Source organism: Aulostomus chinensis, chromosome 18, assembly GCF_037954235.1.
Source record: "Aulostomus chinensis isolate RoL2024-O1b breed Wild chromosome 18, RoL_Achi_v1.0, whole genome shotgun sequence".
NCBI classification, from domain to species: Eukaryota; Metazoa; Chordata; class Actinopteri; order Syngnathiformes; family Aulostomidae; genus Aulostomus; species Aulostomus chinensis.
In genome coordinates, this window is record NC_141337.1 from 13606266 (window position 1) to 13629876 (window position 23611).

The following is a 23611-nucleotide window of genomic DNA, read 5'->3' on the forward strand; positions in this document are numbered from 1 at the left end:
ACGGCGATGAGGTCACAGAGGGAGAAGTGGGTCGTGGGTGGGGAGGCAGAAAAGAAGCAATGAAAGGAAAGCTGGATGAAAAGAACTACACAAAGACTTAAGTAAAATGAAATAAAAAAAAACAGAGACAGCAGAGTGGAAATAAAGCGTGGGACAGAGGGAAAGCATCTATGTTTAGAACAGAAGTGCTAGAATAAAGAGAAAGTGAGTGAAAGCAGCAGAGAGGTAGAGACACAGGCAGAGAATAAGATGACCAAAAAGAGTAAACAGCTGCTTTTGAGTTGACACGAGGTGAGATTACAAAAACAAGCCAACCAGGCCCCTGTGGAACTGCCTGTGTCTATTTATCTGTCTATCTGTCCATCTATGGCCGTACGTAGCCGAAACCGTTTTCGCCTTCTGTGGGATGATACGCGCATGTAGGCATATCAGCATATGGCTTGTCATCATAAAGCCGTGGAGAAGAACAATGGCTTTGCCGGCAGAACAATGGTTTCATACAACGCTCGCCGCAACGTGCTAATAATCGCTGCCAAACCTCAGTACGCCAAGAGCACCTCGTCCGATTGCACAAAAATAGACCTATAATTAACAACTTCAGTAAAATCACACAAACATTTGATGAATCTGGCTGTGGTTCATAACGCTCACATGTATAATGTCTTCCTACTTTTCTGAGTGACTTTCATGGTTTTGCTGACCCCCGGTGACGACCAGTTACATTCAAATCAACTAATCACTCAGTGTACCGTTGCAGAGAACAGTCAGAAACAGAATGGTGAGACTCAAGTAAACTTTGAAAAGAGGAGAAGTGAGTTGCTTCTTGAGGCGCAAGACAAGTTGAGAGGCAAAATTCAGCCGTCTGAAAAGAAAGATTTTGATCAGGTTCTGTAGAAAGAGGAGTAACATTGCAAGTAACGAGTGATTGACTTTTGGAGGTAATTTGGATCAAATTTCAGATTCTAAGTCCTGAGGATTAATCCATGGTGGGACGTAGCAATAAAAATGCATTTTTCATACATTAATTTTTATCAGCTTCCTTCAGTCCACATGGAACAGTTCTAAGACCATTTTGTAGCTGGGCTCATAGTCCATATGCCTGGATTTTATATGTTCATCTGGTGTCTGTTGTGGTTCAGTGATATTAGTCTTAAAATGCAGTTGTAACTCAAACTGTGTTTAGCGTATCGAAGTTGGGCTCTGAGCCTCTTCCTCCAAGAGCAGTGAGCCTTAGTTTACCCCGGGTACTGTAGGAGGCTGGAAGGTGACACACACCGCTGGCTACCAAAGCATCAGTTCATCTTTATTGACTAAATGACGATATCAATGTTCAACACTCTCAGGATAAGGCCAGCCAAAGCAGAGCAGAATGGGCGGCACTGGGGGAAAGTGCTTTTGCATCTCTGTGTGCGGCAGTGAGCCGTGCTGGTCCGAACCAGAAAGTGGCGGCATCCGGATCACTTCCAACTACCTGCCCGCCTCGCTAACTACAGCATTTGAGTTTGGATGCCACCTGGCCGCCTGCCTAGTAAGGTGTTTCATGCAGGTTCAGCTGGGAGGAAGCCTGGGAACACCTCAGGATCCCCTGTTCAGAGCTGGCTGATGTGGTCCAGGAAAGAAATGAAGGTGTTCCTGAGATATTATGTTACCCATAATGCAATGTGTAGATGGACAACCTGAAAACATAATATCTCTGCTCCATGGTTGTCATAACAACGATGGCCCCTGTCTATTTTTTTTCAGATGTTCATCATTTGTCGGATTGGTTCGTTCTCTGTCAAACAACCAAATATTCAGACTTTTTAATCACTTGCTAGGTTAAAGAACTTATTTGTCCTTCCAAGTCTCACAGCTGGACAAGTTTGGAATCCAAATTTAGGACACGACATCTATTTACCAACCCATAGTGTGAACATGTGCTAAGCGTTTGACAGGTCGCTCACATTCTAGGCTACCTAGATAATATAACCCTGACATGCTTCCCAGGTTTAAAATAACACTGGGCCTGGTCTCCGACGACACACCGTTCCTCATTTAGTGCTCCACTTTCATCTTCCTGCCAATGTATGAGTGTGTGGTTGGTCGATAGCTTGATGTGTGTGTGGGCCTGAATTGAGACCTCGCCACACACACACACACACACACACACACACACACACACACACACACACACACACACACACACACCAAAGTTATGGCCCAGTAATAACATCCTGTAACTATTCTAAATATACTGTAACTCTAAAACTTTTTAATAGCATGTTTGCTTATTTGATTGAGCGGAGCGCTGCAGCAGAAAGTGACATGAAAAAATCAGCACAGAGCAACAAGGTTAGATGAAATGCAGCGTCGCTCGAGAGCTGAACTCAAAATTAGTGAGTAGAGACGCAGTTCGGTTCCTCAGAGCTCATCATGTTCTTGTCAGTGAATCTGGGATGTGTACAGCTGAGATGCTTGTTCGTTTACTGAGCAGCTGTAATCCTTTACAGAAATAATGTGAGCAGACATGTGCGAGTTCAAGGCAGTTTTTTGCTCAAATCAACTAGGCTGCACCCCCCCACACTCCCCCACTCCCCCACCCCATTCTGCTGTAGCTTGAAAACCAATTGCTGTTTTGATGGGGGATGAAAATATAACCGTGTGAATAAATGAAAGTCTAAATAAAATGAAATCTGAGTCACTATCATTTTTACTCAAAAAACAGGGAAACAGCAATTTTCATTCAAAGAGATGCATAATCAAATCCAAAAGTGCAACTGGGCCAATCACAAACAAACGAGGACAACAAATGGATCCTGGACTTTTACGCACAACACCTTTTATGAGATGACTTTGCGCTGTAGATGGATAAAAATGCACTTGGACTGATCCCCATCATTATTTATGGACATTGCGAACGTCTTGTATTGGATTTATAATTTAGACACAAACAGTCAGTTAATACTGGGTTTTCTTCATATTTTTTGACAAGTTCACGCTGTACAACAAAAAACTACCGGCTCCTGAATACTTTAGTTCCTTCGAAGCAGGAAATAACTTTTCATAAATTTCAGAGGTCAAATGTTACAACTAAGAAATGCGGTCACACATGAAATAAATTAGGTGTATATATATATGTTTCAAATGTGGTCTAACCCATTACTTATGACATTCCACTACAAATGCAGAGTACGGTAGATACTATATGTACCCCAAAAATAGAGCTGTAGAGAAGTGCATCATCGGCGTAACAGTTGAGGAAAGAAAATCAAGACTGGAAACAAAACAAAAAAATGAGTGGCAGAAGTGAATATTTAATAATAATTCAGTCAAATCCCTTTACTGTTGATGTCATTGTGCTTAGCTAACTGGCGGTGAGTTGGACACACAGAAGAGAGAAAAATATCTACCCTCAATTTGTCACGACTTTCAAACATAAGCTTCCTGATTGCTGTGGAATTTGAGGTTGATAGAAATTGAAGAGACAAGTTGTGGTGATTTTGGAAGAAAATCTTGTTTTGAATTGTTGTTGTTTTTTAATTACTTCAACTTGTCTTCTCAGTTACATGTATTTTTCTTTTTGTTTTGCTTTGTTGTATCGTGTAAGAATGACATTTCTGCATTTGTGAAACATGACAAATTTTCACTTCCTGGATTGTTTCATTTGTGAGCGGGGAGGGGCGGTTGGATAACGGTGGGACTTTATGGGGCGCGTGTAGCAGATACCCTGGGCAACTGACCATGTCCAGCTGAGTGAATAATTTTGCCGTTTTATTCATAATTACATAAAAAGGTGTCACACATCAGTTCGAGGACACATGGGGGAATTTAAAGCCCATTTCAAGCACATCCTTTCACGTTAATCTGAACTCAACGTGTCGTTATCGTGTGTGATAAGCACCCTCGTCCTTAAATTCACACGGGTCACCATGGTAGAGGTTTGGTGCCCCCAGACTAGCATGAAGCCTCAAACCACAAGTAGAGAGTGAAACGCACACATCTCGTTTTAAGCATTTAACATTGTAGACACCAATGGAACATGAAGAAAAGGGACGTTTTGTAGGAGAAAAGACCCCCTCTAATCACTGCAGTAATAACAAAAACAGCATACCCTGCAATACTTTCTCTCATACCAGCCACTGAATAAATGAAAAGGCCTATCCAGTGAAACTCTTAAACAGATTCAGCACATGTTTGAATAGAAATCAAATGAGAGAAGCGACTCAATAACCTGGGATCCTACGTTTGTGCACTGATCGGTTTGATAAGACAGCAGTATTTGTTCCCTAATAGAGTTTTACAGCATCTTAAATATTTTTAACAACTGCATCCTTGATTTGAAGCTCAGGCAGTTTCATAGTACCACTCCCCTCTTAGCACAAACATCCACTTGCACTTAAGGATGACCTGAGAAGATTTTTGTGGTCAAAGGTCAAGGTCACTGTGACCTGACACTGTGAACATGCTGTCTTAAGAAAACCTGGAGATGTAATTACAATTTCATTACATTATTTGATTGATGGGGGGCGCAGACAGTAGTTTGGACGGACAAGCGGTATTCCTGGGTTTCTCTAACACATTCTTTGATGAGAATTCAACAGTATTGCAGCTGATCAAAAAATAGCCATTTATGCTCCAGCTCACACCAGCCCTTCGGACATTTTTGATGTGAACTCCATCATCAGTTCTGTTCGGCCGGCATCTACTAGACGATGGTCCTCATCTCTTAACTCTACTCTACCTTTAAACTCAGCGAACACCTGAATCATGTGAAAGAGATAAAGTGACACACTCCAGCATTAAATTGCCATCCTGCAGCATATTTCATGAATTACATCTGAAATTTGATGTTTGGTTGATTTAACTGAGATGATGGCGAAGCATCGCCTTGCCCCTATGGACAAAAACACATATCGGGTTGGGAATTTGAGAAGCGCTGGTGTTTGGAGAAAGTGGAGGCCTTTTCCAAAGTATAAAACGCTGTTGTGTGAAAAGTCCATGCGAGTCGTGCATGCAAATGCTGCTCTTCATTCAGTCCATATTTGGTGCTAAGGAGGTGTTTGTGGACAGAAATGGTCATACGAACAAGCATACACCCCCATCCCAAACCTACCACTCTCCTCTGAGAAAAGTGAACATTAGGGATTACATGGGCCTCGAAATATCGTGTTCATAAAATATAGATTGTAGAAAAACAGTAAAACCAGACTCGCGCTCATGCACTGCTCCCTGCTCCTCAGAGTATCTGCCCATGAAACCAGTGCTGGCAAAGAAAACTCAAAGCTGGGTCTGGATCCCTCGCATCCCCCATGGGCCAGTTGTAAGAATTTATTCCTCATTATAGTCTTCGATCATATTTCTGTCCTCTGCATCAACCTCTGCCTGTCAGGTTTTTTTTTTTTTCTGGCTGAAATGCTGTTTTTTTAGTTGCTCAAAGGACTAGAGAGGTCAGCTTATGCAACATGTATGATTTGCTACATTCGTGGGATGCTTCTCTCATCCCGGTTCTTCTCTACTGCAGTGGAATCAGCATTGTGTCAATGTATTTTATTGTAAAGCGGCAAAAACTTTGGCCGGGTGTCTTCTTGGGAAAAAAAAAAAAAAAAACTCACAAAAAGACGAGGAAAACATAAAAAAGCTAGAATATTAACATCTGTTACACGTCTTATTCCCTTATTCTTATTGATCATTTTTACATTTCGCATCGCTTAGAATGACAAGTTTAAGCACTTTTCATCTTTTAAATAAATCTGACAGACACTCATCATCAGCATCGTCCACAATGCTTAAAATACAAGGACATTGTTTACTTCATTAATTAGTTTTAGAGTTAGTGGAAGAGATACTATTTGCATAAATAACACACGAGTAACTGCATTAACTCGGCAATACACGTTTGTATTGGCTTTGCTGTTAGGATTAGCTCTAGTATTCATGGAATAGTCAGTTTTAGCGTTAATATTAGCATCAGTATTAATATTGGCACCAGTCTTAGCAATAACTTTAGTAAAGATATTTGCATTAGCTTTGGTGTTAGCAAGAGTTGACTATTAATGTAAGCATTTGTGTTATTGTAGGTTTATTATCTGTAACAACAGTGACTTTGGTATTAGTATTAGAAATGGTATTCACATTAATGTTAGCATTCAAATGACCTTTTGTAGGCTATTACATTTTGCTCCAATATTTGCTTCAGCATTACTGTCCAGAAAAACCAGAGTCAAATTCCTCATTTGGAAAAAAAAAAATACTTGGGCAGTAACTCGGAATCTATTTGCAAGATGACTTCTGATGAAGCAGCTTCCTTCTTCTACTCTGGACTTGGTAATTTGATGTTTTCATTTAGTGGAGCGTGAAGCCATATTGAGAACGTCGGCGTAGATTAGCATGGATGACTCGAGACTAGTAGCATTCTCCTCTCCTCTCGGACGCAATATTGTCTTGATAGTTCTTTCTTGACCCAAAAAGACTTCCATTCATACGTCATGAACATCAAAGCTATCAAAGCAGTGACGTCCCTTCGCAGCCTTGTCAAAGACTGTCTCTCCATTCACCGAATGATCACAATTTTCCCCATGACAATATTATCACTGCACCGAAAAATAATTGCAATTCTAGTTATATAACTGCAATTTCCCTTAACTTGGTTTTCTGACACAGGCACTCGAACACACACAGGGCTCTGATAATTACTGCAAGGTTGCAGCTTCATTAGCCAACAGACCTGGCAAGCAGATTAACACTTCAAAGGCTGAAAAGGAAGACTGAATGAAGATGATGGGAATGAGGAAAAAAAAAAAGGTGTGGTGATGTTTTTAAAAAGTTCACTGCAGGAGAATGACAATTAGACAGGGACAGGAAGACACTGAGCATTTATCACATTCTTTGGTGTAAGTGAGAACTGAGCTGTAATAACATGGACACAATCTGCTTTCTCAAGTCAAAAGCTTCTGACAAAGACGATTTACCATCAGTTTAACATCTGCGATAGCAGGGAAAGTAACGCGATTAAAGCTGAGATCAGTCAAAAGAAGCTCACATCTCATCAGTAAAACCTGTCACACACTTGATGAGACTCAAACTGTGAGGTGGTTTAATGCCTCATTCCTTCAGGCCTTGACTGGCAGCACCCACACACTCAGACAAACCCTCAGAACAATGCTGACACACACACACACACACACACACACACACACACACACCCCGACAGCATATCTCTCCATTTATTATTTCCAGACTTCCCTGCGCACACTCTGTCACACACACACAAAAGATTCACACAGCGACAAATTGTCATGCCCACATACACACACACATCCCGAAACAAACAGTTCTCAGACTGAGACTGCAACCCAATCGATAATCCCATTATTGCTGAAAGGGCTCTTTGATTGGTTCTGATTGAGTTTGGGGGGCAGAGGGGGAGGAACGGCTCATAATTAAAGCAGGATTTACCAGATTGATGGTTAAAAGGGGTGGATCAAGCAGACATGTTAAGACACATGATGTAGTGATGGAGATGTGCATGAATACTGGGCCAGTTTCAGTCGACTGATGCTTTTGAACGAGATTCACAACCTTGGCCTCAATTAACTGAATGTACTTATCTCAAAGTACAGTTTCATCATCACTGGCCTTGGGAACAGTTCTAGGTGGAATGAATATGAATATATATATATATATATATATATAAAAATATAAATTAGGAGGACCATCCTAATCCTTAACAGATTATCTGCCCAATTTGTCTACATTTTTAATGTCACCCACTGTATCAGTGTCTCATTGAATGGGAAAGAGATATCCACAATAGCTAATAAAAGTGAGCTCAGGAACCACCTGGTCATCAGCTTCTTCACAGTTTAACGTGCCTGCCCATACTCCTGTGGATCTGCTACGTTCTGCCCTCTTTTTAAAAAAAATGCTTTCATCGCGTCTCAGAGGCAGACGCCGCCCCCATGATTTCTGGTGGTGCTGGTCTGTTTTGCCCACATCCTCAACAACTTTTCAGGAGATGTGCACATATACGGATGATATACAGCCTGTGGACACAAAGCTCTTTCAGCACCCACGTTTAAAGTGGTTAAGTATTTACAATTCTTTAGTGTCAGCCTCGTCAAGGTAGTAAACCTAAAACTCCCACCCCACATCGACCAGGTTGGAAAACTGAGGTTGCACTGGACAGCTATAATAGGAAAACACATGGTACTGTCTTTGCAGCTCTGTGTCCCAGTACTACAGTTCCCCTCTGGCTGTTGTTGCAACAAACATCATTGGTATTCACACTGCTGGCAATTACAATCCTGTGCAACTGCATCACTGCCAGTTTCAGGTGCTTGTTTGCCAAGAGTAAAACCATGGACTACCTGCTAATTTGTCAAACATACAACAGCACTTAAAGAAAATAGCTTCTCGGAACAACAACATCTCAACCGGTCCTTTGGTTGAACCGCTTCTCAGAGCACACAAACGAAAAAATGACGCTCTCATCACAGTCACGAACTTCCAGCTCCTGAAATAAGTCCAGCTCCAGTGTTTGACAAATGGCTATAATGTTGAATTAAAGGAGCATTTTAGCCTGCTACTCTTAAGTATGTCTGACAACATATCATCCACTCGATCTCAAGATGACTAATTACAAGTGAGCCCTCGGACTGAAGATTTTTTCTGATGTAACAAGATGTTAACCGGAGGGTTATGGATATCCCTCGTGGGATTGATTGAAGCAGAATATGGAGCAAAAAAAACCAAACCATCAGATGACATGATGAGAGAGAATTATTGCACTGTAAGCATTTGCAAAAAAAAAAAAAAAAAAAAAGATTACTCTCTTAAATATTCTGCTTTGTTTAAAGAAAACTGACATGTCTACCTCAGGGAAAAAAAAATGGCAGGTAAAATATCTGAAACCTGTTGTTGAAGTGTTGCTTTTCCAGAAGCACATAGACATGAAAGGATCCCTGCGCAAACTGGCAATGAGTAATCACTGAGTGGCAGGCTTAATGGCTTCCTCTCTCATCACGTTCGTCAATAATTGCCCATTTAACGGCCTTTTACCTGGCCAAGGGATTCATTTGCTATGTGTGCAACTGCTATGTTAAAGCCATGGAGCATAACATTGGAACAGCCTGTGGAGCAGATGGATCATAAATATAAGATGACCTATAATCATGTCTAGTGCACTGATGCCATCTAGTGGCCGTCGTAATTATGACTGCGGGGAAATTTTTTAAAAAATGTAAATGACATCAGCGAAAGAGGAAATGCATCTGTATACAGAGGTGGAGGAAGCGATGGACGGATTAATAGAGAGCTGTTGATTTTGTGTCACTGTGAGTTTTGTTGGCTTCCTTTTCCGTCAAAACTTTCCCGTATGAACCCAAAACATCAACCTGACCGGACCATGCGATAAAGTTGTTGTAACAGAGGGTTGGAAAAACATTAGATAGCTTAAGTACTCATGATTTAATAGATTAAGTATCAAGATAAGATATTTCGGTGTTCAAACTTCTTGTAGGCCTACAGTTGAATTGTTTCTGACTGACAAAAACGCGAGCGTGTTCCAGACTTCAAACGGTTAAATGGCTCAAAGACAATATTGAATTTGGAGGCGAACATTTGTTTGTCTTACTGAAGTGAGTTGCGGTTCAAGAAATTCTCTTCTAAGTATGTCAGTGCAAAAAAATACAAAAATAGAAGTTTAACAACGTTGCACCTTTTTAATTCACCTTGAACCGAAGATGGGGCCGAAACTTCTAACTGTGGCTAAAGCTCCTCTGTTGTAGGTTTGTGACTCTGAAACTATTTGATGTTTTATTCACTCTCTTGACACACACAAGGTCCCCTAGCACCCATTCTCACAGGCCTACACTATGACGAGCGCGATCAAAAGGCTTCAAACAGTGAGGGAATTTGCTCATCCAGGCGATTACGTCACTCTCGGATGTGGCCAAGTGTACACGTTTTCACGAGGTTACAGTTCCTGATTAAGCAGGTCACAGATGATTATGTAGAGCCCATTCACGTAACTTTACACATGGCATCATATTTACTGAAATGAGCATCTGACACACATGCAGCCATGAGCACATGCTCCAGCGCACAATTCAAAAGTACCGCAGCACGCTACATTTGAACGTTAGCGGCTCTAATAAATGCAACCATTGTTAAGTTTTACGATGAAATCGTTGGAGTATAGCTTTTGGCTTTTGTCTCCCTCTTTTAAAAGGTGACGTGTGTTTGGATTATTGGCAGAGACTGAATATAATATTCATACCTTCATCCATTTATGATGACCTGAGACTAGAAATGATTGTTTTCATTAGCTAAGAATGAGCCACTTAAACCCACACGACCTGCCTGAGGACGGAAACTGGTCATTGGGACGCAATTAAACTGAACCGAAATGACGATTCCCTGCTGGCTCTGGACATTAAATCAACGTAAGCTTGTGACGTTTGTCCGATGTCAAACTCCAATGTTGGACTTAAGGTTGCTGAGGAGGAACAAAAAGAAGAGAGCTGGGTCCAAATACTCTATCATTTAATATTCTATTATTCATATGTGCAATATGAGATTGGGCTTCGGTGTACAGGCTTGTGAGAGATGTGCCACTGAAAGTGTGAAAGTAACACTTCACCCAAAAAGTGTATTTTGCTTTTCATGTACTCAGAAATGAGAACCTGGAACTCGCAAAGATGTTTGATATTATTTGTGTAACTTCTTTATGTCTTCAGCCAGCAGAAGGTGCCAGCTACGTGTCTCTGGCCTGAAGCGGATATCGACAGACAGCTAACGACAGACAGCTAACGACAGCACAACTGCCCAGAGATGAGCTCTCTGAAGCATCATCTGGTACAATCCACATCATCTTTTTTTTCTAACCACATGATCAGTAACCCATAAACATTTGATTTGAGCTGAGAAAAAAAAGTCAAACACTTCCGGTTCTGTGCTCCGTCACGGTAGCACAGACTGCAACCAGCTGGGGCATCCAGTTGAATCAACTCACCCATATTCAGTCACAGTGGCAACGAAGTGGATGAGTTATAATTTGTTTGCTTGATCTCAAAACACGTACTTGTGAGTACTTGGAAGGGAAAGTACACATTTGGGTGAAGTATCACTTTAAGACAGTCCAGGCGACAGGAATAAATCCATGAGGCAAACCAAAAGAGGCGGGGCTTGCCGCTCTTATTAACAACAGATGGTGTGACGCTGGTCGGATGAGATTTTACATGTAATTGTCAACTTTCTCAACCTCATTTGACTGATGTCCACATTTGAGTGTGAAAATTTGTAATTTGTAAGCCTCCTACTAAAGCTGCTGCTGCTGTTACTGAAGGAGTTTCCCTGTGAGGAAGCATCACCGGGTCCATCAGAGAGGCTCAAGCTCACGGTGACTGGTGGTGCATGTAAGGACACTCCAGTCGTGCCCACAGAGACTCTGGGAGTTTGTGCTGAAATGAATGTTTCTGCTTGAAACCATGTCTGACATTGAAGAACAGCGATCACTGTGTGCATGCATGATTTCATTCTAGACAATTCCTCTGCTCAGCAAGGCAAAGTTTACAAAAAAAAAGCCGGATTGAGAAGATTGATGTCTAAATACTGCTTGATTTTTTAGCATCCATCAAATGTATTCTGAGTTACTCCAGTTAAGGTTTTAATCTTTCACAAATTATCTATTGATGTCTCTTCATGCACAAGGATTTTCTGAAACAACGCCTTTGAACAATAAATACACGCATCACTTTTTTTTTTTTTTTTGCTATTCGGCTGGCACAGATGTCTGACAATAGCGATGAATATAAATACATATTATCGGTATTGAACTGTTGAAACTTCCTCAAACACAGAGAGGATGAACTGAGACGAGTTTATTCTGCATTACAGTCCTCCCAAGAGTGGCAACATTTCTCTCAACACTGGGCCAGTAGGCGGAAAGAAAATAGAGACGAAGTAATTACAACAATTACTGCTTTTACTTTATCTCTGCCTGACACATGCAGCACACTCGCATAGCACATGCAGACAGAATATAATAGCTGTGTTAGAGCAACGCTGTCAGCACTAATGACATTGGTGCCAGTGAAAGTGCAATAAAAGCAGTGAAGATGTTATAATATATGCTTGTGAAGACACTAACTAACGCTTCCATCCTAGTGCTAATTTCTTCTCGCTGCACATACGCTTGCATGAGAATGTCCTCCCCAAGAAAGAGGGAAAAAAAACAAACAGATGTTCCAGCAAGTGTACCCAAAACGACATGTGTTTACGGCCAAGTCACGAAGCCCTCTAGCGGCATTAGTAATTATGACGAGAGTGTTGAAGAAAATCAGGTTATATTTGCTGAAGCTTGTGTGGTGGCCTGAGAAAAGAGACTCAGGATGGTCACAAATGTGAGTGAAGTAATACTGAAATGAAAAAATAGGATTCTGAATGATGATTAGTGTGTATTTAGGGAAGTTGTGAAAGACGTCTCAAAAATCAACACACAACTGTAACCTGATTTGTGTCTGTCAGGCAGTACGCAAGGCTTTCACAATTTGTAAATAAATACAAACAAAAGATTACAGGGTTTTTTTTTCTATGCACAAATCTGTATCTGTAAGTTCAATATTTGTTTTTTGCCCAAATCGTGATGAACGGGCTTCTACATTTGATCAACTAATTGGTGGATTTAAAATACATTTGTCAATCAATCAATCAATCAATCATACACATTTGTAAATATTTCCATCTTCCATCATGTAATGCACTTTTGCCACCACTGTTACTGTATTTCTTCTCTTTTCCTGTGAGGTTTGTGAAAGATGTGGATCAGAAATCTAATTTAAAGAGAGGAGAATACAGTTTAGTTTGCTTTCTATTTTTGACTCTTGACCCCTGATCGTCCCCAATCTTAACCACATACTGGAGCCTTCGAAGCAGAAATAATGCGATATCCATTTAGTAAATTTAAGTATAATAATAATAATTTAAGTGAGTATTTAAATATAAACCCAAATGTAAAATTAAATTGACTTAATGAAGTTTAATCCCAAACAGGATCATTGCCAGAACCAGCCAGACAATTCTGTCTCCAAAACTAAGTATATACAGTATATAACATTGTGTGTGACTGAATTTTACTGCATAATTTGCAGGATTTGCTGAGTAATGCGACACACACATGAATGGAAACCCTAGACACTGACAATAGGGTAAAGCAGAGCACGTGACAGTGATAGTACTATTACCTCCCATCATATCATTGCTGATGTGTGTCACTATGAGTAGATAAAGGTCAGACATGCTGTTACATCCCCAGGACACACACACACACACACACGCTGAATCACATGAATGCTGTAAATCTTGTTGAATGAATTGCGATCATATAAAGACGTGTTAAAACCTTTTTGTCTTCTCAAATCAGATGAAGACCCTCAATGTTGGAAGAGGACTGTCCTACCTGTGTTCTCCCTGTCGCCTCCTCTGTCCTCAACTGGGTTTACCGAGACACTGAAGTGCTCCTTTCTCTCGTCTGGACTCTCTGTTGTGTATCCGTCATGAAGTTTTTGCGGCGAGGGAATGATGTTCCAAAGGTTGTCAGGTGGTTGGGTCAGCGCGACAGAGTGAGACAGTGCTGTAACTCTTCTTGGACTTGAATATGGTCCTTCGCTGCTCTGCCAGGAGCTGAACTAGGGAACAATGAAAGAGGACATAAGAAATTAAAAAATAAGAACATTCATTTTAAATCCAATAGTCTTTTCAGAACATTCTCTTGTGTTGGATTGTGCACTGAGAGACCCTATCATATCACACCATAACTAATTTTGCACTATTTTTCTATGTATGTAGACTTTTGAAACCGTCAATCATCATATGGAACAAACTAGTTTTACTTTTATTGTACAATTGCTGCTCCTAGAGCAAAACGACAATTATGCACTGAGTACTGCGGTCTGTATATACACACACACACACACACACACACACACACACACACATCTATCTACATATGCTGTGTATATATATACACATATATATATACATATATATATATATATATATATACACATATATACATATACACATACATATGCTGTATATATATATATTTACATGTTTTGTACGTATATACACGTGTATATACACATATACATATATGTGTATGTATATACATATATATACATACATTTATATATGTGTATGTATATATATACACACACACACACACACACACATTGTACATGCACATCTATCTATAACAAATGACAGGAGAATGTACTGTATATGGTCTCTAAAATGCAAGGTGGTCAGAGTTCTAATATTCTATTTTGTACTTATTCCATTTCTCACTCACTTCCTTTCCCAACAGCACTTCCACGCTGCTGCAAGATTAGAATCCAGGAATCAATAAAGTTGATCTTATCTAATGTACAGAAAATGGAAAACATGCATGCAGGCTCTTAATTTCATCGATCTGCAATTTGTTCGCTACATATGTATTTATAAAGGAAAACGTAGGTCAAAATAAGCCTCAATATAAACGTCAATGGCGGTAATGATGACATCATAACAGAAAGGATAAGAAAGACTTTATTGTAAAAGTAGAAAAGCTTCTTTAACACTGACTGAAAAGCAGGAATGTGACTATAGTCTGAAATTCTTTGAGCTGAGCGTCGGACGGGTGGCGGAATGAGAGAAGGGTGGAGACCAAGAAGAATCACCAGATCTATCGAATCACATTCAGTTACGGCTCTCCATCTCTCTCTCTTTATCTCTTCTTTTATTCCTCTCGCTTTATTTCTGATGTGCCTCGCCTAAATTAACATCAGCAGGGCAGACAAGCGGGATAACAGTAATGGTGACAACAATGGTGGATGGTGCATCGGAGAGGTGATAGTCGACAGATGGTTCGATCTGTAAGTGGTACTATGTGTAATGAGATTTTACCTTCCTGTGTCAGGACACTTGTCACAACACACCTCAACCCTCATGCACTACACTCCACCTACCTATGAATAATTGGTGCAAATAACTGTCAGAGAAATAGAGAGCCTTCTCCCTCCCTCTCTCCCTCCCTTTTCTCTCTCCGCTTCTCCCCATTCCCCACCTTTTGTTCCCTCCAGCACTTTCACTCACTCACACACACACACACACACACACACACACACACACACACACACACACACACACACACACACACACACACACACACACACAGAGTCTAAATCAGTTAGAGAGCGCCCTGCTGGCTGCCCCAGAGAGAGCTGTCTGTGACATCCCATTATCAGCAATAATACTGGACTGATCCTGCTCCTCCCTCACGAGTTAAATGGAGGAGAGCTGCATTACGCATGATCACGTCTAGAGGAGACAAGCGTATACGCATGGGGGGGGGGGCAGACCAACCCACTAAAACACTCTTACACACACAGACATGTAGGCTTATTGTAGCAGATTAAGTGTGTGCTCGAACTGTCTGAGAGGATAAAAGTTCAAGCTTCCTCCCTAAACAGGAAACGTGTTTTTCTAGCATCGACTCCGCCTGCATGCTCGGGTTGAACTGTCTAGAATGATGCATGTGCAGCAGCTGAAATGCAGGAAGTTTGTTTGCCTTCCTCTTTAAGTGGCGTATTTCCAAGCTCTTAGTACGATGCTCCGGTTTTAAAGTTTCTTCCTTTGCATCACTTTAGTTTGTTTAACACACAGTATCAGGATCCTGCAGTCAGATGGAACAAGATGAATATTTTTTGGTGAGCCCTTTCAAAAACCCTAAATGCTGTTCTGTCTAAGATGAGATGATGTTCAGGGTTAGAAATATAACAGAATGTTTTATGACTATCAAAGGGTATAACCAATCATTCAAGATGCTTGGATAAAGATTGGGTCATGCATATGAGGACGAAAACCTTTTTTACGTGACAACAGATTTGCTAAAAATGGGAAAGTTCTCCTTTTGCGTTTAAAAAAAAATCTTTTTAAAGTGGCAGTGCCATTTAAAGTGTAGTATTCATTCCTGCCACTAGGTGGTGTAAACATTGACACACTTGGCAACAAACTCCACAGAATAAGACCACGTGTCTGCTGACAAATGCTTTCTTAGCACAGTGTGTGAAAGCGTTCAAACACAGCTAACTAGAAACCAGACGATGAAAAGCGGCCGCCACTCCCAGTGACAGCTGTGGTCGTTCTGTTCGTTCACAGCAAAGAGGCTTAAAACATAACTTCATAACTCTACAATACCAGAATACATAGCAACGGTAACAATGGCACTGAAATATTACACTCTGTAACCCAGTTTCAAAAGGCTGCACTTTTAAGCCCCTAAAACAGTTCTCATTTAAACAAAAGGAAATACTGCAAACAAAAAAACAAAACCCATTGTAGTCAGACAATGACCAGGATCACACCATGACCATGACATTTTGTAAATATTGTGGAAAAAGTACAGATGTAGTCAAGTTGCATGAGGAAAACGGCCAGACAAGGAGAAGACAAGCGCCGTTTACCCAAACCCAGAATGAAATGATACCAGAATAAAAGCAATACGTTGTAGAGATAATCAAGATTGTACTCGAATAAATGCTACAATTTGTGTGGAAGAAAAGAATCCATTTTCTTTTCAGCGTGCAATTTAACCAGGATGATCTCAGAGAAAATATATGTAATAACCACATCCTCATCCCAGAAGTTGCGAGCTTGAAACCCTCTCAGTACAGGTGGCAGTTAATAGGGTTGGGGTCCAGGCCGGGCCCATGACTTCAAGTCATACAAGCTTTCCCTAAACCCATCCAAATATATCATTTTCCTGAACAGAAATGGACTTTTCATGGATGAAACATAATAAATTATCATTTTACAACAGTGAATTTCATTTCAAGAAGCTGCGCTCAGTGAGGAAGGATTAAATAACGCCACTTAACTGCACTGAAGTGCCACTGAACAAAGGATTTTATGTGTCCATCACAAAAGTCGCCACTGGCCCCGTTTCCATGGTGCCAGCGTGTAATTGTAACACATGTAATGTAGATTTTCGAAAGGTCATTCAACATATTTGCCTGATAACAGGATACAGAAGTCCTTCATGTCTTTATTTTTGTTTAACCAAAAAAAATCAGATATATTTTTACATCAATGAGGTCTTCACCACAAAATTCCAAAAAGTAATGCAAAACTCGAATTAATGAGTAGGAATAAAGTCCAGTGAAATGGTGCAACACAGAACTTGGTTAATACTTCATTGCTTATAAATAATCAATCCAGATGAGGTCATTTTTAAAAAATGTTTTTGCCTCAAGAGAACAACAAGTGCATAGTTGATGCAACAACAATACAAATAGTTAAAGGATTACAATCAAATGTTGGTTTTAGAAGCAACATTTTGCGACAGTGTTGTTTTTTTCTGACTTTTTTTCTTGAGGATTATATTTTTACTTTAATATGTGGCCAGGATGAAGTTTCAAAGTAAATGTTTAAAAGAAACATTCTGTAAATGCTCTCTATATGGCTGGTATATTCAAGCTGTACCTTCAGTCACTCAAGGGCCTGCAGAGTTTTCCTGCAGTTTATTCAACGGTCCCCATACTATACCCATGCTGTTGCTATTTATCCAAGTACAATAGCTTTGTACTCTTCACCAACAATGCCCGCACCTTATTCACTGTCGTCGACAGACTGACAAACCCTTCGGCATCTATTCCTGCTGAACTGGTGTCCAACAAGTCATGCAATGACTTTGCAGCCTTTTTTACAGATAAAATTCAGAAGATAAGACAAACAGTATGTGGCTCCTCCAAAAGCAACTGAGTTCTGTCACCAGTTCCTCCTCAGTTTCTCAGAAATCTAGAAAGATTTCAACCCATACACCATGTAACTCTGACAGAAACGGTTCAGAATTTAAAATCCACGACGTGCTGCCTTGATATGATGCCTACAAGCTTGCTGAGAAGTGTTTTTAATTGTGTTTCATCAGATGTATTGAGGATAGTAAATGCTTCTCTTCAATCAGGTCAATTTCCCAGGGCACTGAAAACTGCAGTAATCAAACCTCTCTTTAAAAAGCCTAATCTGGATGCTTCAGTACTAAGTAACTACAGACCCATATCTAACCTTACGTTTTTGTCAAAGATCATTGAGAGAGTTGTCTATCTACAAATTCATTCTTTCTTGACCCAAAACAATCTCTTCAGTGCTTTCCAGTCAGGTTTTCGACCACACCACAGCACTGAAACTGCACTTATTAAGGTGTTAAATGACATGCGCCTTAATATTGATGCATCTAAAATATCAGTATTGGTACTACTTGACCTTAGTGCCGCATTCGACACAGTCGATCACACCCTGTTGCTCGACAGACTGGAGAGGTGGGTTGGACTTTCTGGTGCAGTGCTAAATTGGCTCAGATCTTACGGAGAGGATCGTGACTTCCTTGTCTTGGAACTGTGAATCTGAGCGAACAAAGATGACATGTGGGGTCCCGCAAGGCTCTATTCTTGGGCCACTTTTGTTCAACATTTATATGCTCCCACTGGCCCAGGTCATAGAGCACCATAACATCTCTTACCACTCATATGCTGATGACACGCAACTTTATATTACAGTGTCACCATGCGATTACAGTCCACTGCATCCACTGAGCGACTGTATCCTACAGGTCAATCAGTGGATGGGCCAGAATTTTCTCCAGCTCAATGCAGAAAAGACAGAAGTCATTGTGTTTGGTCCCAAAAACGCAAGGCTGGAGGTCAGCAGCCAACTTGACTCAATGACACTACAAACCACCGACCAAGCTGGAAACCTTGGTGTTGTTATGGACTCAGACCTGAATTTTAAGAGCCACATAAAAACTATCACTAAATCAGCCTATTATCATCTCAAAAACATTGCACGAATTAAAGGATTTCTCTCTAAACAAGACATGGAAAAACTCGTCCATGCATTTATTCTTAGTAGGCTAGATTATTGTAATGGTGTCTTTACAGGTCTCAGTAAAAAGTCAATCAAGCACCTGCAGCTCATCCAGAATGCTGCTGCCAGAGTCCTGACCAACAGTAAGAAAATGGACCACATTACACCTGTCCTTAAATCACTGCTCTGGCTCCCTGTGTGTCAAAGGATTGAGTTCAAAGTCCTGTTACTGGTCTATAAGTCACTGAATGGGCTTGGGCCTAAATACATGTCAGAGCTGCTGACTGGGTATGAAGCATCCAGACCCCTCAGGTCATCAGGGACAGGTCTACACAGTATCCCCAGGGTCAGAACCATACAGGGTGAAGCTGCTTTCAGCTTCTGTGGTCCAAACTTGTGGAACAAACTCCCTGAAACTCTGAGGGGGGCACAAACTGTCAGTTCATTTAAATCAGGGCTGAAAACACTGCTGTTTACTGCAGCCTTCTTATAGTGTATTGATTTGGGATTGATCTGGGTGATTTGGTATTGATGGATTGATTTAATATTAATTTGTCTGCTGTCGAATTGATTTTAAACTGTGTAATTGATTTTAAATGATTTTTAAATGTTTTAATTCATGTTTTCAATTTTAAATTGATTCTAACTTTCAATTTCTCTTTCCCTCTGTAAAGCACTATGAATTGCCCTGTGTATGAATGGTGCTATACAAATAAATTTGCCTTGCCTTGCCTTCAGTCACGGTGAACAACTCAGTTTAAAGTAGAGCTGCAACTAACGACTATTTCAATAGTCGACTAGTCACCGACTATTGAAATGATTACTCGACTAATCGTAAAATTATTAATTTTTTCTTAAATTTAGCATGAAGTTGATTTAATTATGTGGCAAACACAAGAAAGATGGGTACAATGAAAAATACATCTTTCATTGAACAAACAGCGGATTCGTACAAAAATTAAATAATGTCCTGTCTAAAACCAGTGCTCGGTCAGTAGAGAAATAAATCCATAAATAAATAAACCTCTGTCCATTTTTTAGGGACAGGCAAATAAATAAATCAAAATCAAATAAATTTTTTTTATAGTGAAAATACGCTTATAAAATGTACAATGAATGTCATAAAAATCGTATTGGCTTGAATGTGACTTGAATCTCACCGAGGCGAGTCAGACTCCGTTTCCTTCAACTGCCCGACGTGCTCTCTCTTCAAATGTTCCTGCATCTCCGAGGTACCGCCATGACACGCACGGTCTGCTTTGCAAACTTTCCAAGTAGTCTTTTCATTCGCCGTATCCAGGCTAAAATGCTCCCAAACTTTAGAAGTTTTGGTGCGCGTACCTGATGTTGACGCCGCCATTTCTGTATGTTGCCGCTCAGAGACAGAGACGCTACTGCGCATGCGCGACTCTCGGCAGAGATTATAATGAAGTGAGATGCCTCACTCTGTTGGAAAAACGCGTCTGGCGACAGTAGTCGACGATGGAATTCATCATTCATTCTATTTCTATTATCGATTTTTGTCGACAACGTCGACTAATCGTTGCAGCCCTAGTTTAAAGTAGTCAAGTAAAGTTAAATTAATTTCATTTGTCTAGCACCAAATCACAACAAAAGTTATCTCATGACACTTTACAAGTAGAGCAGGTCCAGCACCACACTCCTTCAGTGAATTTACACCCAACAATCCTCCATGAACAAGCACATCCTGCAACAGTGGTGACGAAAACCTTCCTTTCAACAGGGAGGGACGTAAATGGTAAAATGGTAAATGGACTCAATTTATATAGCGCTTTTCGACCTTAGCGGCACTCAAAGCGCTTTACAGCGTCGTCTCATTCACCCATTCACTCACACACTGATGGTGGAGGCTGCCATGCAAGGCGCCAACCTACTCATCAGGAGCAATTATGGGTTCAGTATCTTACTGAAGGACACTTTGACATGGTCACCAGGAGTGAGGATCGAACCAGCGACACTTTGGTTGCTAGACGGCCACTCTACCCCTGAACCATGCCGCCCACAACACAATGTAGAGCAGATCAAGTCTCAATGGGGATGGCCTTCTGCTTTGACTGGTTGGGGGAAAGAGAGCAGGAGAACAGGACAGAGACAGATAATGGTGAAAGACAGATATACAGAAGGAAAAAGAGGGGCAGAGATAAAGAGGGAGAGAAAGGGAAGAGACTGATGGACGGACAGAGACGTGAGTAGGTGGAGCTATGGGTGGCAGCTTGAGCCTCTTCAGGTCTGTAGTCTCCTCTAGCAGCACCCAGGATCTGGGATGAGGGGAGTTCGAAGGCTTTGGAGAAGAAGATGAGTTAGTAACGCATATGAGTACAGGAGGACAGAGAGGAGCAGAGAGAAGCCCAGTGCACCATGGGAGATCCCCCAGCAGTCTAAGCCTACAGCAGCATATCTAAGCACCAGCCTAAGCAGCCTAACTATAAGCTTTATCAAAAAGGAAGGTCTTTAGTCTGCTCTTAAAGGTAGAGAGTGTGTCTGCATCCTGGACTGAAACTAGGAGATGGTTCCACAGGAGGGGAGCTTGATAGCTGAAGGCCCTGACCCCCATTCCACTTTTGGAGACTCTAGGAACCACAAGTAACCCTGTATCCTGGGAGCGAAGGGTTCTAGCTGGGTAATAAGGGACTAAGAGCTCTGTCAGGTATGAAGGTGCCTGATTGTTAAGGACTTTGTATGTTAGAAGAATTTTGAATTCTATTGTGTATTTGACGGGGAGCCAATGCAGAGAAGCCAGGACAGGAGAGACATGGTCTCTTTGACCAGTTCTAGTCAACACACGGGCAGCAGCGGTTTGGACCAGCTGGAGAGTCTTTAGGGAGTTTTTAGTGCAGCCTGATAGGAGGGAGTTGCAGTAATCCAGCCTGGAAGACAGGATGTCTCTGAGCTTAGCGATGTTAGTAGGTGTAAGAAGGCGTCCTGGAGATTTGTTTTTATGTGGGAGTTAAAGAATAGGTCCTGATCAAAGAGAACTCCCAGGTTCCTTACGGTAGTGCTGGGGGCCAGGGTGATGTCATCCAGGGTACCTATCTCATTAGGTGTTCCTAAAGTGTTTTGGGTGCAGCATAACAACTTCAGAGTTTAATAAAAGGAAATTGCAGGTCATCCATTTTTTATGTCCTTTAGACAGGCTTTAAGTATTGTCAGTTGATTTGTTTCATGTGGATGCATTGATAAGTATACAGCTGTGTGTTGTCTGCGTAGCAGTGAAAATTAATCGAGTGTTTTCTTATTATGTGACCTAATGGAAGCAGATATAGAGTGAAGAGGACTGGTCCAAACACAGACCCTTGTGGAACACCATAGCTGACAGCAGTGGTTTCAGAGGAACTGCGCTCGTCTGTGTTTCAGCCTCCGTACAACTCAGAGGAAGGATCTCATGTGTTGCTCCCACACAGAAGTTCTCCATCTCGTCTCCATGGTGTTCTCAATAATGAATGCACATCTAGTCCAGCTGCTGTTTAAGGCTTCCAGGGTGTATTTCTACAAGTCAAATGATGTCAACACCAAATACATCAATATTCAACAATGCTCCATCACATCACTGTCACTTGTAGAGTTTTAGCTAAACACTGATATGAGCAACATGGCCCCACAAGAGACTCCAGACTAGTTAGTTATTATTGCCACATTTTAAGAGTTGACTCCCGTGCACTAATTCACATCAAGTACTTTTTTGGTCGTGTGTGTGCATTTGTGTGTGTGAGAATGTGTGTGTTGTCTCACTCTTGGTCTTTTCCTACCTCTCCCACTCATTATCACATCAAAGAGAAGCAGCTGTTGACACAGTGAGAGGGTTGGAAGCGAATCAGTCACACTAAATTAATTTTTCACACACACGTATGCACACACACACACACACAGACAAACACACAAATATCTTACAGGTGCACTCAGCATTTTTACACTCTCATGTGTCCATGGGCGGGTTTTAAAAGTGCGATCCCAAATCTCATGTGTGTCTTATATTCAAAACTTTTCACAGAAGAGTGCACCAATGGGCGTTTTTTTTTTTTTTTTTTTTTTTTAGAGGATAAGAGAAGAAGAAACGCACAGAATGGGTTAACGTGTGTGATTTACACGTCGTCACTGACCTGAGACTAACTGTACTCATGTTTAAATACAGGATGTGTGGGGTTGCACAGCAGCCTGGATATACTGAGAGACGAGTTACTGAGTTTCATCCCGAACTGCAATTCAGAGCAGCAATTTCAGAGCAAATGACTGTCAGAGGAAACCAATCAAAGCATCATTTAAGCGCGTGACTGTCACAACTACGATCAGTTGTTAAAGCCAAAAAGACAAGCAGCCATGAAATTGTTTTTTTAAATGATGTTTGAGTCTGTATACACAGTGTTTTGATAGACTGTTGATGCCAAGTGAGGGATTATTGATTTTGAGGGATTTTTTCCCCCCTTTTTTTTGATAACGGTTCACAGAATAGCAATCAAATGGAGGTTGCAGCTCTGAGATGATCTGACTACACCGTTAGCTTCATGCTAAGCGTACACGGCCGGCTCATTCTGGATTCTTCTTTTACGGCGTCTGGTCAGAAGCTTGCCCTGACCTTAAGGTCACTACTACCTAAGATGAAGAAGCAGAGGGGTGAACAGCTTCATATTCACAAGGACAAAATATTCCCATGAAGAGAGAACACTGGATTTTTTATTTCTAAGTGATGCACACTAATTGCATTCTTTCCAGCACA

General features: G+C 41.0%; 1 protein-coding gene across 5 annotated transcripts in view; it reads right to left on the reverse strand.

Moving 5' to 3' along the window:
* elfn2b (extracellular leucine-rich repeat and fibronectin type III domain containing 2b) overlaps window positions 1-23611 on the reverse strand; it is a 77590-nt gene that overhangs the window by 31119 nt on the left and 22860 nt on the right. For 4 of the 5 annotated variants that reach the window (XM_086184752.1, XM_086184753.1, XM_086184751.1 and 1 more), the window contains one exon: window positions 13436-13664. The gene's annotated coding sequence lies outside the window, so the exon portion shown is untranslated. Of the gene's footprint in view, window positions 1-13435; window positions 13665-20039; window positions 20239-23611 lie in introns of those variants that run through there. The other variant, XM_086184754.1, reaches the window with a different exon arrangement.